This window comes from Malus sylvestris, chromosome 1 (genome assembly GCF_916048215.2).
Source record: "Malus sylvestris chromosome 1, drMalSylv7.2, whole genome shotgun sequence".
Classification (NCBI taxonomy): Eukaryota; Viridiplantae; Streptophyta; class Magnoliopsida; order Rosales; family Rosaceae; genus Malus; species Malus sylvestris.
This window is the reverse complement of record NC_062260.1, coordinates 881,188-897,038: the sequence shown is the minus strand read 5'-3', so window position 1 is coordinate 897,038 and position 15,851 is coordinate 881,188.

Below are 15,851 nucleotides of genomic sequence, written 5' to 3'. Positions count from 1 at the left end.
CCCAAACAAGGAAAATGAGATCTTGAGCAGAGCATCATAGTCCATGAAAGAGTTACAATTACAATTAAAATGTGCTTTATATTAGTCCATTTTTTATCCAAATCCGGGGATGGATATATCCACCATGTCTTTGTGATACTATAGAAAGTTGTATTGTACACCAGAGGTTAGTAAAGTTATGGCTAGGATTAACATGATAGATTTTAGACCACGATATTTGTCATGCCCTGAACTCGGAGTCAGTAATAAAAACTCAAACCCAAATCCGAAACGTGAGTTAAAAGCTCAATAAATAAAAGAAAATTGAAACAGGTTGGAAAATAAATTCCTCTTAATAAAATAATTTATGATTCTTAAACAAATTAAGAATTCTTTACAACCTACAGTAAATAGATGAATAAACTTTGTATTCTCCAATCTAATCCTACCTACTCTCTTGAGTGTCTAGTTCTTAAACCTGCATAACAATAGAGGGATGAGCTTCAATAGCTCAGTAAGGACATAACCTTATCACAGTAAATTGACAATATTAAATTAAGTGTCATGAAATCATAAAGCCAAATATCAAATCATAAATGATAACAATGCATGTATGCAATCCAACCTCTTCAGCTACACCCGTTAATTTATATAATAAAACACGCAGACCTGCACGTCCCATACCATCCATTTTATCACTGCAATGGTGGTTCGAATATAATATTATACAAACTAACCCCCATAACACATCCCAAGTTAATAAACCCTTTTTGTTAGTCATCTTATCTAATTCATTGATCTCCAGCCCAAATCACCCACATCGACAATTATCTTGCCAATATCATATTCTAATGTGCACATCGGGCTCGCTCTGGAACTAGTTTCACAATGAATAGATTCAACTACACAAAAGATCCTTTCCAACCACCCTCATTTCTCGAATTCAAATCTCAACACGGAAGTTCCAACCATATCTCACAACATGAGTGATGCACAAATAATGTCATTTCATCTTTTGCATGTATCATACTATTTCTCAATGAATAGCATTCCAGCAATAATTCCACAGCCAATAACAAGTAAACACTTAACAGAAGCAATTAGCCAATTAATATCCAATCATATTAATCAACCAAAAAGATCAAGAATATTTTATCACTTGACGAAATTTAACAAAATCAATTTCCGTAAAGGTCTACCTTATTTCCCCTACCTGGATTCCAAAGCTAAAACGAAGATCCACATCATTACCGCAATAGCTAGACTCCACGTACTTGAGTAAGTTCCCTGATCACTCATGAATCATTATGTATTTCTTCCACCCTATTTCTTTTCTAATCCCTCTTTCACATAAACATCTATCTATCTATATATACATAATATACATGAATCGCATGCACAAGCATGCAACATTTTTGCATCATCGAAAAGAATGGAGTGGGAAAGCTCCTATTTATACGAGTGTGAGGCGGCCATCAATGACCTCTAATTGGTTGGTTTGGCGGCCATACAATGGTGGCATGCAAGGTGTCAACCAAATAAGGAAGCAATGACACGAGGCAACCACCCAAGGCTAATTGAAGCCACGTCCAAGTTATAGCTTCTATAAGTCAACAGCTAGAGTGCTTATTAGGCACTTTTAGCACAATCTAATGAAAGATGGGAAAAAGGTTGGAAAGAAAACCATACGTTTAAAATGTATAGGTTAATATATATAATAATGATAGTAATAATAATAGACACATATTTCTAAAATCACGATCTACCCTCCTTAAAAAAATTTCGTCCTTGAAATTTACTAAACATATTAAAAAGATGGGGATGCTTCTTTTTCATGTCAAACTCTAGATCCCACGTGGCTTCTTCAATTTCATGGTATTGCCATCTAACCTTCACATGAGGTACTTAGGCCATCTCCAACCGATGGCTCGCTAGAGGGCTCGTTTTAGACCTCTGGCCCTCCAAGATCCTCCAAGATATTAATATTTGAATGAACAGTACAGGGCCATATTTGTCTCCGTCTCCAACCGAGGGCTAGAGGGCCAGGGGTGACACACCCGACCCTAGAATCAAGGCATGCTGGCCGTCACGTGAGCGTGACGTAACCAAAATTGCGATAACGAAGCAAAAGATAAGAGAAATATGAAGGAATAATATCCAACTAGCATGCTAGAGTAAGTTTAAGTATAAAACACACAAATTCAGAGCATAAGTACTAGGTGCAGTCAAGTAGGACCATAACTAAATTACAACACCCGCAGGTCAGTCCTACATTTATGTAGTTTGTCAGTACGCCGTGGGAATCCTCGTGGGCCACCAACGTTGCTAACTAGAACTTGGAGGGGTGCAAAACAAAATTGAGTGGGTCAGTAAAACCAAAGCTTTTCGAAAAAATTTCATCAAAAACAATTCTAACCCCTCGTTGTAAAACCTGTATATTTTCCCAGAAAATAACATAATGGTATATAAATCCTCATATATCTCAAATCATCAATCTTTATCAAATTCAGAAAATATGCCATGCCATCAATGTCAATAACAGAATATGGATGCATCAATATAACAGGTGACATAATGAATCAACCGGAGACCCTGTAGTTGGTCTTGTACGGTTAATTCTATAGCTCAATATCCAAACCAACCGGAGTCACCACAGTGACTTGTACGACACTACTCTGCACATAAGTCGGAACTACCTGAAGTAGTCTGTACGACAAGAATGGTGTAATAATATGCTCTAGTGCTTCTGACATCAATCACCTGTGCACATAATCTAAGGTCACCTACCAGTCGGAACCACCTCTAGTGATCTGTACGACTAGCATGTCGGAACCCTCTCATGGTCTGTACGACATGCACCTACTTGGATCCAAGGTGAGCGTGCGGTGCAGTGAATACTATAAGCACAAACACCAGGGGGTGCAGGTTATGAGCTCTTAACACAAATCACATTATCATTAATTCATATAAACCATATAAACTAACCTGATACTCACATGTGCGTCCACATCACCAATTCACATATATATATGCATCAATTATCAATTCATATAATTCACAATATGCATGCATGGTATTTTAAAACATACTTTCTTTTAAATTCAATTTCTGGGAAATTCAGTAGTATATAGGTAATAACAGAAAATAACTGCCTATTCACTGGTAAGTCGAAGGGTCGTAGCCCCTGTGACGTCCCTGGATGCGCTCGTCCTTGGGATAGGTATCACCAATATGCAAAACAACTATAAAAAAGTTAATTAAAGCACATAACCGACAATTCGTAATAACTTCTCATACGATGCTCAATTTGGGTATATGAATATACCATAGTGACCTACTCGACGTCACAGATGTCGACATATTTTTAAAATAATTTTTGGGCTTGTCACGCGCCCCCACGCACCGGACAGGCACGGGTCCACACGCCCCCCACTCACATCATCCCCTACCTCCAGTCGCTGGAAAAACTTGCCGGCGTCGGAAACTGGGTAAACCTGCAATCGCCCTTTTCTCGCTCGATTTTCAACCATTTTCCATGAAATTTTCACCAAAACTTCACAAATTACGAGAGGAAGAAGACTATACCTTTAAAAACTTCCAAAACCTTTGAAATCACGTCGAGAATTTTCACCCAAAACCGGCCACCTTCGAACCTTGTGATCTCGACGTCCAAAACCTTCCAACAAACGTCCCCGAGCTTCGTGAGAACCTCCTAAAGCTCATTATGAACTTGGATTGTTCTAAATACCAACCATTACAAAGTTCTTGAATAGTACCCAAACTGGACCTCGAGTTTTCAATGTGATATCGATGGTTCTAAGTTCTAAAAATTGCACCATTCGAATCAGGAGGTTGAAAGGATAAAGAACCTCACCTTTTTTGCGTCGATCCGTGATGATTCGAGGGTTTTTGGTGTTGGTCCGTACAAGCTGGAAGAGGGAGAGAGTGAACTGCGAGGGAGGAGAGATAGAGAGTACGGGGAAGAAGGAGAGAGGAGTGTCCTGTGTCTGTGGTCCATCACCAAAACAAATCCAACTTCTTTCCCTAACCACACAAATTGCAAATAAGTTTTTAATCCATTTCAAATTTTCCAAACTTAGGAAAAATATGCATTATTCCATAATATGTCACACACATACCTTAACACCCGTCAAGGACAATTTCGTCATTTCACGATCGATAAATAAAATCTCGGGACGGGCTGTGACAATCTTCCCCCCTTATAGAATTTTGTCCTCGAAATTCATGCAACCACACATGCCATTAATATTCATAAAACAACCTCGGATACATCTCCCTCATTCGATCTTCTGTCTCCCAAGTAGCTTCTTCTACTGAGTGGTTCCTCCACAATACTTTTGCCAAGCTCACTGTCTTATTCCTTAGAACCTTGTCTTTCCAATCCAAGATAGTCACTGGTTCTTCATCATACGTCAAATCTGGATTAATCTCCAAAGGTTAAGGAGGAATCACATGTGAAGGATCTGAAACGTAATGTCGAAGCATCGAGACATGAAACACATTATGTACCTTAGATAATTCCGGAGGCAACTCCAATCTGTAAGCAGCTTCACCAATCCGTTCAGTGATCTCATAAGGTTCTATATACCTAGGACTTAGCTTGCCTTTCTGTCCAAACCGCACTACACCTCTCCAAGGTGACAATTTCAAGAATACCAAATTACCCACATCATAAACTCGATCAGTAGCATGTCTATCTGCTAAACTCTTTTGTCGATCCTGGGCCGCTTTCAGGTTGGACTTAATCACCTAAACTCTTTTGAGTAGTCTCATCCACAATCTCTGGGCCCTCAAGCACTCTTTCGCCAACCTCTGACCAACACAATGGCGTACGACAAGCTCTACCATAAAGTGCCTCAAATGGTGACATACCAATGCTCGAATGAAAACTATTATTGTAGGCAAATTCCATCAAGTCTAGGCGATCATGCCAAGAATCACCAAACTGTAACACTGAAGATCTCAACATATCCTCCAACGTCTGAATAGTCCTGTCTGATTTTCCATCAATTTGAGGATGATAAGCAGTGCTGTAAAGCAATTTCGTACCAAGAGTTTTCGGAAAAGCTACCCAAAACTTAGAAGTAAATCTTGGATCTCGATCAGAAATAATATTCACTGGAACTCCATGATACTTCACAATCTTCGTGATGAACAACTTAGCCAATTTATTCAGAGGATACTTCTCCCTCACTGGAATGAAGTGTGCTGACTTGGTAAGCCGATCTACAATCACCCAAACGTCATCATATCCATTTCGTGTACGCGGAAGCTTATACACGAAATCCATAGTTATATTTTCCCATTTCCACTGAGGAACGGGAAGTGGTTGCATTCGACCAAAAGGCTTCTTTCTTTCAGCTTTGGCTTGCTGGCAAATAATACACCTACTTACATACTCTACAATTTCCCTCTTCATACCCGGCCAATAATAAAATGGTCAAATGGTATGGTACATCTTAGTCCCTCTTGGATGCATTGCATAAGCTGAACAATGTGCTTCATCCAAAATTTCCTTCTTTAATTCCTCATTATTCGGCACATACATTCTGTTCTCCTGCATAAGCATGCCATCTGATTCTCGAATCCTGAGGTCTTTCTTTTTCCCTTCATTTCTCAATTGAATCAATTCTTGGATTTCTTCATCAACCATCTGAGCTTCAAGTACACGATCGACTAAAACTGGCCTGACTTGGAAACTAGCAAGAAAACCTTCTCTTCGATCTTCGATCTCCAACTTGACTCCAGTAGCTCTCAAATCTGCAAGAAGATGAGCACGACAAGCATACAAAGCATTGAGCCGGCCTTGAGGTTTCCTACTTAGTGCATCAGCTACCACATTTGCACTACTCGAATCATACTCAATAGTGCAGTCATAATCACTTAGTAACTCCATCCACCTTCGTTGATGAAGATTAAGATCATGCTGAATGAAAATATACTGAAGACAATAGAGATAATGCCTCCAAATCTTCAAAGCAAAGACAATGGCTGCCAACTCAAGATCGTGAGTAGGATAGTTCATTTCATGAATCTTCAACTGTCGAGAAGCATAAGAAATCACTCTATTATGCTGCATCAAAACACATCCCAAACCATTCAAAGAAGCATCACTGTAAATCTCAAAGTTACCGTTATCATCAGGAAGTATCAATACTGGAGCATGAGTGAGGCAATATTTCAGCTGCTGGAAACTTTGCTCACAATTCTCGTCCCACTTGAACTTAACATCATTCCTGGTCAACTTCGTTAGTGGCAAAGCAATCATAGCAAAATCTTGAACAAACCGTCGATAGTAACCTGCTAGACCAAGAAAACTCCGTACCTCAGTGACAGTTCGTGGCTGTTCCTAATTCTCCACTTCTGCAATCTTTTGACGATCTACTTGAATTCCTTGTGCCGATACTACATGCCCCAAAAATGCCACTTGATTCAACCAAAATTGACATTTACTGAACTTGGAATACAACTAATGCTCCCTCAATTTCTTTAATACCAAGTTAAGATATCGAATATGATCTGCTTTTGACTTAGAGTATACCAGAATATCATCGATAAAAACAATGACAAACCTATCAAGATATTGCTGGAATACCTTATTCATTAACCTCATGAAAGCTACAGGTGCACTAGTCAATCCAAATGGCATCACCAAATATTCATAATGTCCACAACGGGTCCCGAAAGCCGTTTTAGGTATATCATCACCTTTAATCTTCAACTGATAATAGCCAGATCTCAAATCAATCTTAGAGAACACACACGCACCTTTGAGCTGATCAAACAAATCATCGATACGAGGTAATGGATAATGGTTTTTAATCGTTACCTGATTCAATTGCCTGTAATCAATACATAATCTCAAAGTTCCATCTTTCTTTCTCACAAACAACACTGGAGCTCCCCAAGGTGAAGTACTAGGTTGAATGAAACCTTTATCCGTTAATTCCTGTAACTGAATTTTCAATTCTCTCAATTCAGCTGGAGCCATTCTATAAGGAGTCAAAGATATAGGATCCGTACCTGAAAGCAAATCAATCGAAAACTCCACATCTCTGTCTGGCGGCAATCCAGGCAAATCATCTAGGAATATATCAGGATAGTGCCTGACTACTCCAACTTCCTCCACACTGCTAGGAACAACATCATTTAACACCACATATGCTAAGTATCCTTGACAACCTTTCGATAACAACTTCTTTGCTCTCATGGCAGAAATAACACCATGTCTCACCCCATTTCTTTCACCCACGAAAGTAACCTCTGGTAGTCTAGGACGATGGAAAGTAACAGATTTCCCGTAACAATCTATATGGGCACGATTATAATGCAACCAATCCGCCCCTAAAATCACATCAAAATCCACAATATCTAATGGGATAAGATTGGCTGGCATAACTACACCATCTACCATCACTGGACACCCTAGATAAACACTATCAACATAACATTTGTCCCCTCTAGGCATAGCAAACTCTAAATCAAATCCTAGAGGTGTAGGGTGAGGTTGTGTCATTTGAGCAAACGTATGAGAAATCACAGAATGTGTAGCACCATAATCAATCAAAACTCTAGCAAAGTGACCAATAATATTTAACGTACCCATAATCAAGTTCGGATGATTCTGAGCATCTTGCAGTGAAATGTGATTAACACGTCCCTGAGCTTGTTGTCATCCACCACGACCTCTGTTGCCTTGATTACCTCACCCCTGAGAAGTACGTCCCTGTCCTAACTGGCTAGACTGCCTAGGCGGTCCTACATTGCTAGCAGCAACCTCTCCCTGTCGGGGCTGACCTCCCTGATGCCACTGAGATCCACTAGTTGGCATGGAAGAATAAGAAGTATAACCTCCAGGGTCTTGGGAATACCCAGTCTGAGAATAAGGATCCTAGGGATACTGATACTGTCCGGAAGCATAGGGAGCAGTATCACCCTGGTAGTGGTAAGCACCACCACAACCCGTCTGACCATAACTGCCTGATCCAAAACTCTGCTGAATCGGCGCTGAAGGTGGCATAGCAGACTGCTGAGATCTCTGCTGACTCTGGGAACACTGAGCAGCCCTATGCCCCATCTGTCCACAAGTGTAGCAAGCACCACTTCTCCTACACTCTCCATGATGTCTAAAATTACAACGGCGGCATAACAGAGTACTAGAACCACCAGCACCACCAAAATCTCTCTGTCTCTGAAACCTGGGTCCTCCAGCAAATCTTGCACCTCTCTTCGGGCCTGTGACACTAAATCCTCCACTGGAAGAACTCGAGCTCGTTCCACTTTTCATGAAATTTTATGTCTTACGGGGTCCCTAAGTGGAGATACCTTTACCCTTATCATCTTTCTTCTGATTATCATTCTTATTTTCATCATCCTCACTGTTACTAGGAAGGTTGTCGGAATCCTCCATCCGAACCAAAATCTCAGAAAACTCATGATAATCGGTGCAAGGAAGCGCATTAGCAAAAGTCTGCCATTTCCTCTTAGTTCCCAGCTTAAAATAGTGAAGCATCTCTTCCTGATTACCAGCTGTATCAGGATCATAACGAGATAAGTCTGTAAATTTCCTATAATACTCATGCGCAGACATATTCTTTTGCTTCAGTTGAGTGAACTCCTGCTTTTTACGATCAATGTACTCCGGAGGGACAAATCTTTTCATAAAATTCTCTTTGAATACTTCCCAGTCAGCTGCCATCTCAGGCGACATGAACTTAGTCTAATTTACCCACCAAGCTGCTGGCTCTCGTCCTAAAAACCAAGTAGTGGTCTTAACCCATCTATTAGCAGAAAGATTCCCTTGACTCTGCATCACCTGAAAAGTCTTCTTAATATGGTCTAACCACTTTTCTGCCCCTTCATGACCCTCATTACCAATGGAAACTGTCCAATTTCAGATTATACATAGTCTCCAGGGGTGTTCTTTGAGGAGGAGGATGACTGATTGCATTCTGAAAGGCATGGGCCATCGCTTCCCCTAATTCAGTTATATCAGGGAAATTAGACTCAGAAGCATGACGTGATTCCCTACAAGGCGGCATAGTTCTGACAGAAGACACCAAAAGATCATTAGAGCGTTAACAATTTATACAGGACAACAACCTAGGCTCTGATACCAAACTGACACACCCCAACCCTAGAATCAAGGCGTGATGTCCGTCACATTAGCGTGATTTAACCAAAAGTGCGAAGCGGAAGCAAAAGATAAGAGAAATACGATGGAATAAAAACTAACTACTAGCAATAATATCCAACTAGCATGCTAAAGTAAGTTTAAGTATAAAACACACAAATTCAGAGCATAAGTACTAGGTGCAATCTAGTAGAACTATAACTAAATTACAACACCCGCAGGTGAGTCCTACATTTATGTAGTCTGTCAGTATGCCGTGGGAATCTTCATGGGCCACCAACGCTGCTAACTAGAACCTGGATGGGCGCAAAACAAAATTGAGTGGGTCAATAAAACCAAAGCTTTTCAAAAACATTTCATCAAAAACAATTCTAACCCCTCACTGTAAAACCTGTATACTTTCCCAGAAAATAACATAATAGTATATAAATCCTCATATATCTCAAATCATCAATCTTTATCAAATCCAGAAAATATGCCATGCCATCAATGTCAATAACAGAATATGGATGCATCAATATAACAGGTGACATAATGAATCAACCGGAGACCCTGTAGTTGGTCCTGTACGGTTAATTCTATAGCTCAATATCCAAACCAACCGGAGTCACCACGGTGACCTGTACGACACTACTCTGCACATAAGTCGGAGCTACTTGAAGTAGTCTGTACGACAAGAATGGTGTAATAATACGCTGTAATGCTTCTCTGATGAATCATCTGTGCACATAATCTAAGGTCACCTACCAGTCAGAACCACCTCTAGTGATCTGTATGACTAGCATGTCGGAACCCTCTCATGGTCTGTACGACATGCACCTACTTGGATCCAAGGTGAGCGTGCGGTGCGGTGAATACTATAAGCACTAACACCAGGGGATGCAGGTTATGAGCTCTCAACACAAATCACATCATCATTAATTCATATAAACTATATAAACTCACCTGATACTCACCTGTGCATCTACATCACCAATTCACATATATATATGCATCAATTATCAATTCATATAATTCACAATATGCATGCATGGTATTTTAAAACATACTTTCTTTTAAATTCAATTTCTGGGAAATTCAGTAGTATATAGGTAATAACAGAAAATAACTGCCCACTCACTGGTAAGTCGAAGGGTCGTAGCCCCTGTGACGTCCCTAGATGTGCTCGTCCTCGGAATAGGTATCACCTATATGCGAAACAACTATAAAACGTTAATTAAAGCACATAACCGACAATTCGTAATAACTTCTCATACGATGCTCAATTTGGGTATATGAATATACCACAGTGACCTACTTGACATCACGGACGTCGACATATTTTAAAAATAATTTTTGGGCTTGTCACGCGCCCTCACGCGCCGGGACAGGCACAGGTCCACGCGCCCCCACGAGCATCATCCCCTACCTCCAGTCGCTGGAAATCCTCGTCGGCGCCAGAAACTGGGTAAACCTGGAATCGCCCTTTTCTCGCTCGATTGTCAACCATTTTCCATGAAATTTTCACCAAAACTTCACAAATTACTAGAGGGAGAAGACTATATCTTTAAAAACTTCCAAAACCTTCGAAATCATGTCACAGGAAATTTCACCCAAAACCGGCCACCTTCGAACCTTGTGATCCCTACGTCTAAAACCTTCAAACGAACGTCCCCGAGCTTCGTGAGAACCTCCTAAAGCTCACTATGAACTTCGATTGTCCTAAAAACCAACCATTACAAAGTTCATGAATAGTACCCAAACCGGACCTCTAGTTTTCAATGTGATATCGAGGGTTCTAAACCATTACAAAGTTCATGAATAGTACCCAAACCGGACCTCTAGTTTTCAATGTGATATCGAGGGTTCTAAGTTCTAAAAATTGCACCAGTCGAATCAGGAGGTTGAAAGGATGAAGAACCTCACCTTTTTGGCGTCGATCCGCAATGATTCGAGGGTTTTTGGTGTTGGTCTGTACAAGCTGGAAGAGGGAGAGAGTGAACTGCGAGGGAGGAGAGAGAGAGAGTACGGGGAAGAGGGAGAGAAGATTGTCCTGTGTGTGTGGTCCATCACCAAAACAAATCCAACTTCTTTCCTTAACCACACAAATTGCAAATAAGTTTTTAATCCATTTCAAATTTTCCAAACTTAGGAAAAATATGCATTATTCCATAATATGTCACACACATACCTTAACACCCGTCAAAGACAATTTCGTCATTTCACAATTGATAAATAAAATCTCGGGACGGGATGTGACAAGGGGGCTCGTTTTAGCCTTGTCACAAAAAAACCGTCTCTAACCGAGGGCCAAACATAATTTATTATTTAAAAACTACAACTTAAATTCAAATCCTACAAGATCTTGTTGCACGTCTTTGGGCCCAAAGAAGCATGGAGTGGGCATTTACATTTTATGTTTTTAAAAATGTTGTTTAAGTTTCATGTTGGTTAATGTTATTTAATGTTGTTTCATATTACTTATTTTAATTTAATGTTGTATAATGGCTTAGGAAGTTATAGGAAAAAAAATAGAATTTAAAAAAATTTTGAAACAAATTTTGTGAAATAGAAGTTATAGGAAAAAAATGGAATTTAAAAAAAAATATGAAACAAATTTTGTGAAATAGAAGTTATAGGGAAAAAAAGGAATTTAAAAAAAAATATGAAACAAATTTTGTAAAATAGAAGTTATACGAAAAAAATATGAACCAAATTTTGTAAAATATAAGTTATAGAAAAAGTTATAGGAAGTTATAGAAACAAAAATGTTTAAATTCATAAGAACAAAAAAAAAAAATTGAATACAACGGCTAGTGACTGGCTAGCTGTTGGAATTCAAATTAGTGTCAGTTATAATCGACACAATTGAAATTCAAAATAGAATTAGTGACGGTTTTAACCGACACTGTTCAAACTGCTATTATATTAACATTCCTATTAGTGTCGGTTATAACTGACACTAATAATATATTATATATTATTTCTATCGGCTATAACCGATAGAAATAACAAAACATTAAAAAAAAAAACTGCCCAGCCCCGGACTGGCTGGCTGGCTGGCTGGCTGGCTGCATGCAGCTAGCCCTCCAGCCCTCTCCGATTCCATGGGGCCCTCCCAAATTCCAGAGCCCTCTGGCCTAGCCCTTGGTTGGAGACAGTTTTCAGGCTATTTTCGGCCCTCTGGCCCTCTGGACCCTTCGGTTGGAGATGGCCTTACATTCCTAAGCATTTTTCGTTCAACTATACAAATCGATCCTTCTTCATATGACACATTATGTATATAGGATCATTTGGACTGCACCTCCAATCTCAAAACGTAATTGCCACAACTGATGTTGCCTCTAATTACAATCTCATGAAAGTACTTGTAACTAACAAGGCCATTTAACCAAACCCTATATGTAGTTTCCAAATGGAATCATAGCTACATGTGGTATTTCTGATGCCTTGATCGTTTACATCATTCAGAACCCATCAATCATTCAACTACATTGATTCTCTTATTCTTATCACACGTTATTCATGATTTCATTTGATTCATCACATTAGGGCTGGGTTCGGTTCTTTTCGGTTCGATTTTTTGCCAAAACCGAAACCAAACCGAAATTTCGGTTCGGTTTGGTTCGGCCCAAAATTTTTTCGGTTTTTTTCGGTTCGGTTTTTTTTCGGTTCGGTTTTTTCGGTTCGGTTTCGGTTTTTTTTCGGTTTTTTTTTTTTTCCTCAAAAAAATGCAAAACAACCACAACATTAGAATATCTATAAATCATATACTGGTACAGATATGGCAACAACAAGCCTACAGTCAAGTTGGCTTGAAGGAATTATCCCCCCTGGACGGAAGGGGTTCGATTCCTCACAGCAGCATGTTTTAAGTATTTATATTTAATTTTAAGTTAAAAGGTTTGTTGATTGCTCAAAAAAACTAAAAAGCTTTTCTAAAACCCTGGAGGCATGAGGATTCGAACCCATGCGCAAGGGCTTGAAAAGTTTCAAGCAAACCAACTTGGTAACAGGTTATGTCTTGTTATGATTGTATCACTAAATTATTTATAATATTGAAACAAAATTAAATATATATATCTGTTCGGTTCGGTTCGGTTTTTTTCGACCTCGGTTCGGTTTGGTTTTCGGTTTTTTTCGGTTTTCGGTTATTTGAACCCACCCCTACATCACATAGTCAAAATATGTGTACCTAACAAACTAAAACTTCAACACTACACTTGTGCGTTTAATCTCCACACTACACTTGTGCGTTTAATCTCCAGACTTAGGTCATCGATTGAAACTCCAAAACATATGTATACTCCAAGTACTTCTCTTGACTGTAAAATATCATCAAACTCATGCTACTACAAAAATACATCTTATAACCTTCAATTCCTCCAATATGCAATATTCACTCTATATCAAAACACCATTTAAATCCTTCTCCCACAAGTCTATCATAAAACTATTGCCCACTAACGTCTTCTAAATATTATGTCAGCAATATAAATTTGTCAAATCTCATCTCAAATATCCTCCAAGGAATTCAACTTAAAGTGAATATTCTTCCAAGTATTTCTATAAATTCGTACATCCATTACTTATATCTCCAAATCCAAAATAATTAAATCCTCCTTGAAATGTCACATACTGACAAACTAAAATTTTGCAGCAATCTCACTTTATGACGTCAATCTGAAACTAATTTCATGATTCCACTGAACAACCAATATTCCAAGTTACCTCACTATTCTAATCCTCTACTAACCAATAACTTTGACCGCATACTAACTTATCAAGGACATAAATCTTACATTCCCCAATAACTTCATCTTATGTACTTCTACTACGAGACTAAATTCCAAGTTAACGTCCGTAAATTTATTTCTTGAACCTACAAATCCAACACTCCACAGAGATAATTCAAGGTATTGAAGTTCTTCAATTTGAGTCAATAATACACATGTCATATATATTCATGCCTAAGGAACTAGAGCATCTGGTTCATGACTCACCAGTAATATTCATTAGGCCTCAAAGATATTTGTGTACAAGACACTCTTAGCTCCAATTATTACTTCCCTTAGACCTTCTCCAACCTTGGGCTAAAACTTAAAAAACTCAACCCAACCCAATGCTAAAATGTGGCCTAAAGTCTAAAACTCAAATGGAAGCCAAATTTAACCGAGGATTAGTGGGTCATGAACCAGATGATCTAGTTCCTTAGGCATGAATATATATGACATGTGTATTATTGACTCAAATTGAAGAACTTCAATAACTTGAATTATCTCTGTGGAGTGTTGGATTTGTAGGTTCAAGAAATAAATTTACGAATGTTAACTTGGAATTTAGTCTCGTAGTAGAAGTACATAAGATGAAGTTATTGGGGATGTAAGATTTATGTCCTTGATAAGTTAATATGCGGTTGAAGTTATTGGTTAGTAGAGGATTAGAATAGTGAGGTAAATTGGAATATTGGTTGTTCAGTGGAATCATGAAAATGGTTTCAGACTGACGTCATAAAGTGAGATTGCTGTAAAATTTTAGTTTCTCAGTATGTGACTTTTCAAGGAGGATTTAATTATTTTAGGTTTTAGTCATATAAGCTTGTACATATCAGTCAATACTTAGCTTTCAAAACAAAGAGGGAATAAGTAATATGCATCATAAGCCTTTGTCTAGTATTCCAATTATCGATAACCTTATGCATACTAATTAAACTACTGAAATAAGATCATCCTGCTCTGAAAATTCAATGACTTTAACACATGTCAAGCTAATAACAATTCTCTAATAGTCTTATTTTCCTTCAACTCATTTGTTTTTCTTCCATTTGAATTCTAACTACAAGACAATTTCAACACAATTCTCATTCCAATAACTACATTCCAGTCAAGTAGTAGTCCACCTCCAACTTTAAATAGGCCAATCTCCTATTCAATCCTATGAAATTTCAAGTCACTAAATTATGGCACTCCCACCTTCCCTTTCGATATTGTCTTTCACTCTTTCTTTATACATCTATCACCAAGAGTGTATACTTGTGGTTTTAAAATCCTCAGCTCCTCAATTCTTTTTCTTCTTAAAATTAACATAAGCTTATCCTCTGAAAATTACTCTCATTTCATACAAACGATATTATCAATAATGTTGCTCTCTTCTCCAACTTAATTTGATTTCCAAAACTCGCCATATCTTCATCAAACTAGCTGACAGACAACTAAAGTTCATCCCTCCTCTTAGACCATCTTTCATCATCTCTACTATTTACTCAAGCCTAATTATCATTATACAAAGTCTCAACAACATATTTATACATTTCTTTTGAATTCTTCAACACTAAAACATGTAGAATACCTTCTGCATCAATATAGATACTCTCAAATTCTTCTTACCAGCATATAAATACCCAAATCCTCATATTGAAGTACTAATTCTCCTTCATAATTATGATTATGTATATAACAATAGTTTTGCAAGTGATTCTCTAAAATCGTGAACCAACACTGAGTTCAAACCTAACTCCTAGAGCTGAAATTAACTGTAGAATAATTCATAACTTAATTGCAAAATTACAAATCCAAAGTGATCAAAATCCTTTGTATCATCTTAGGAATAAATCTGGCAATCTGTTCAATGGTTACTCACTGCATATATAATCATATGTATGTTAATTCTCCAATGAAAACACTTTAGTATCTTACAATCCGTCAACAAATCATGACTGCTAGCTTCATAACTATTGACA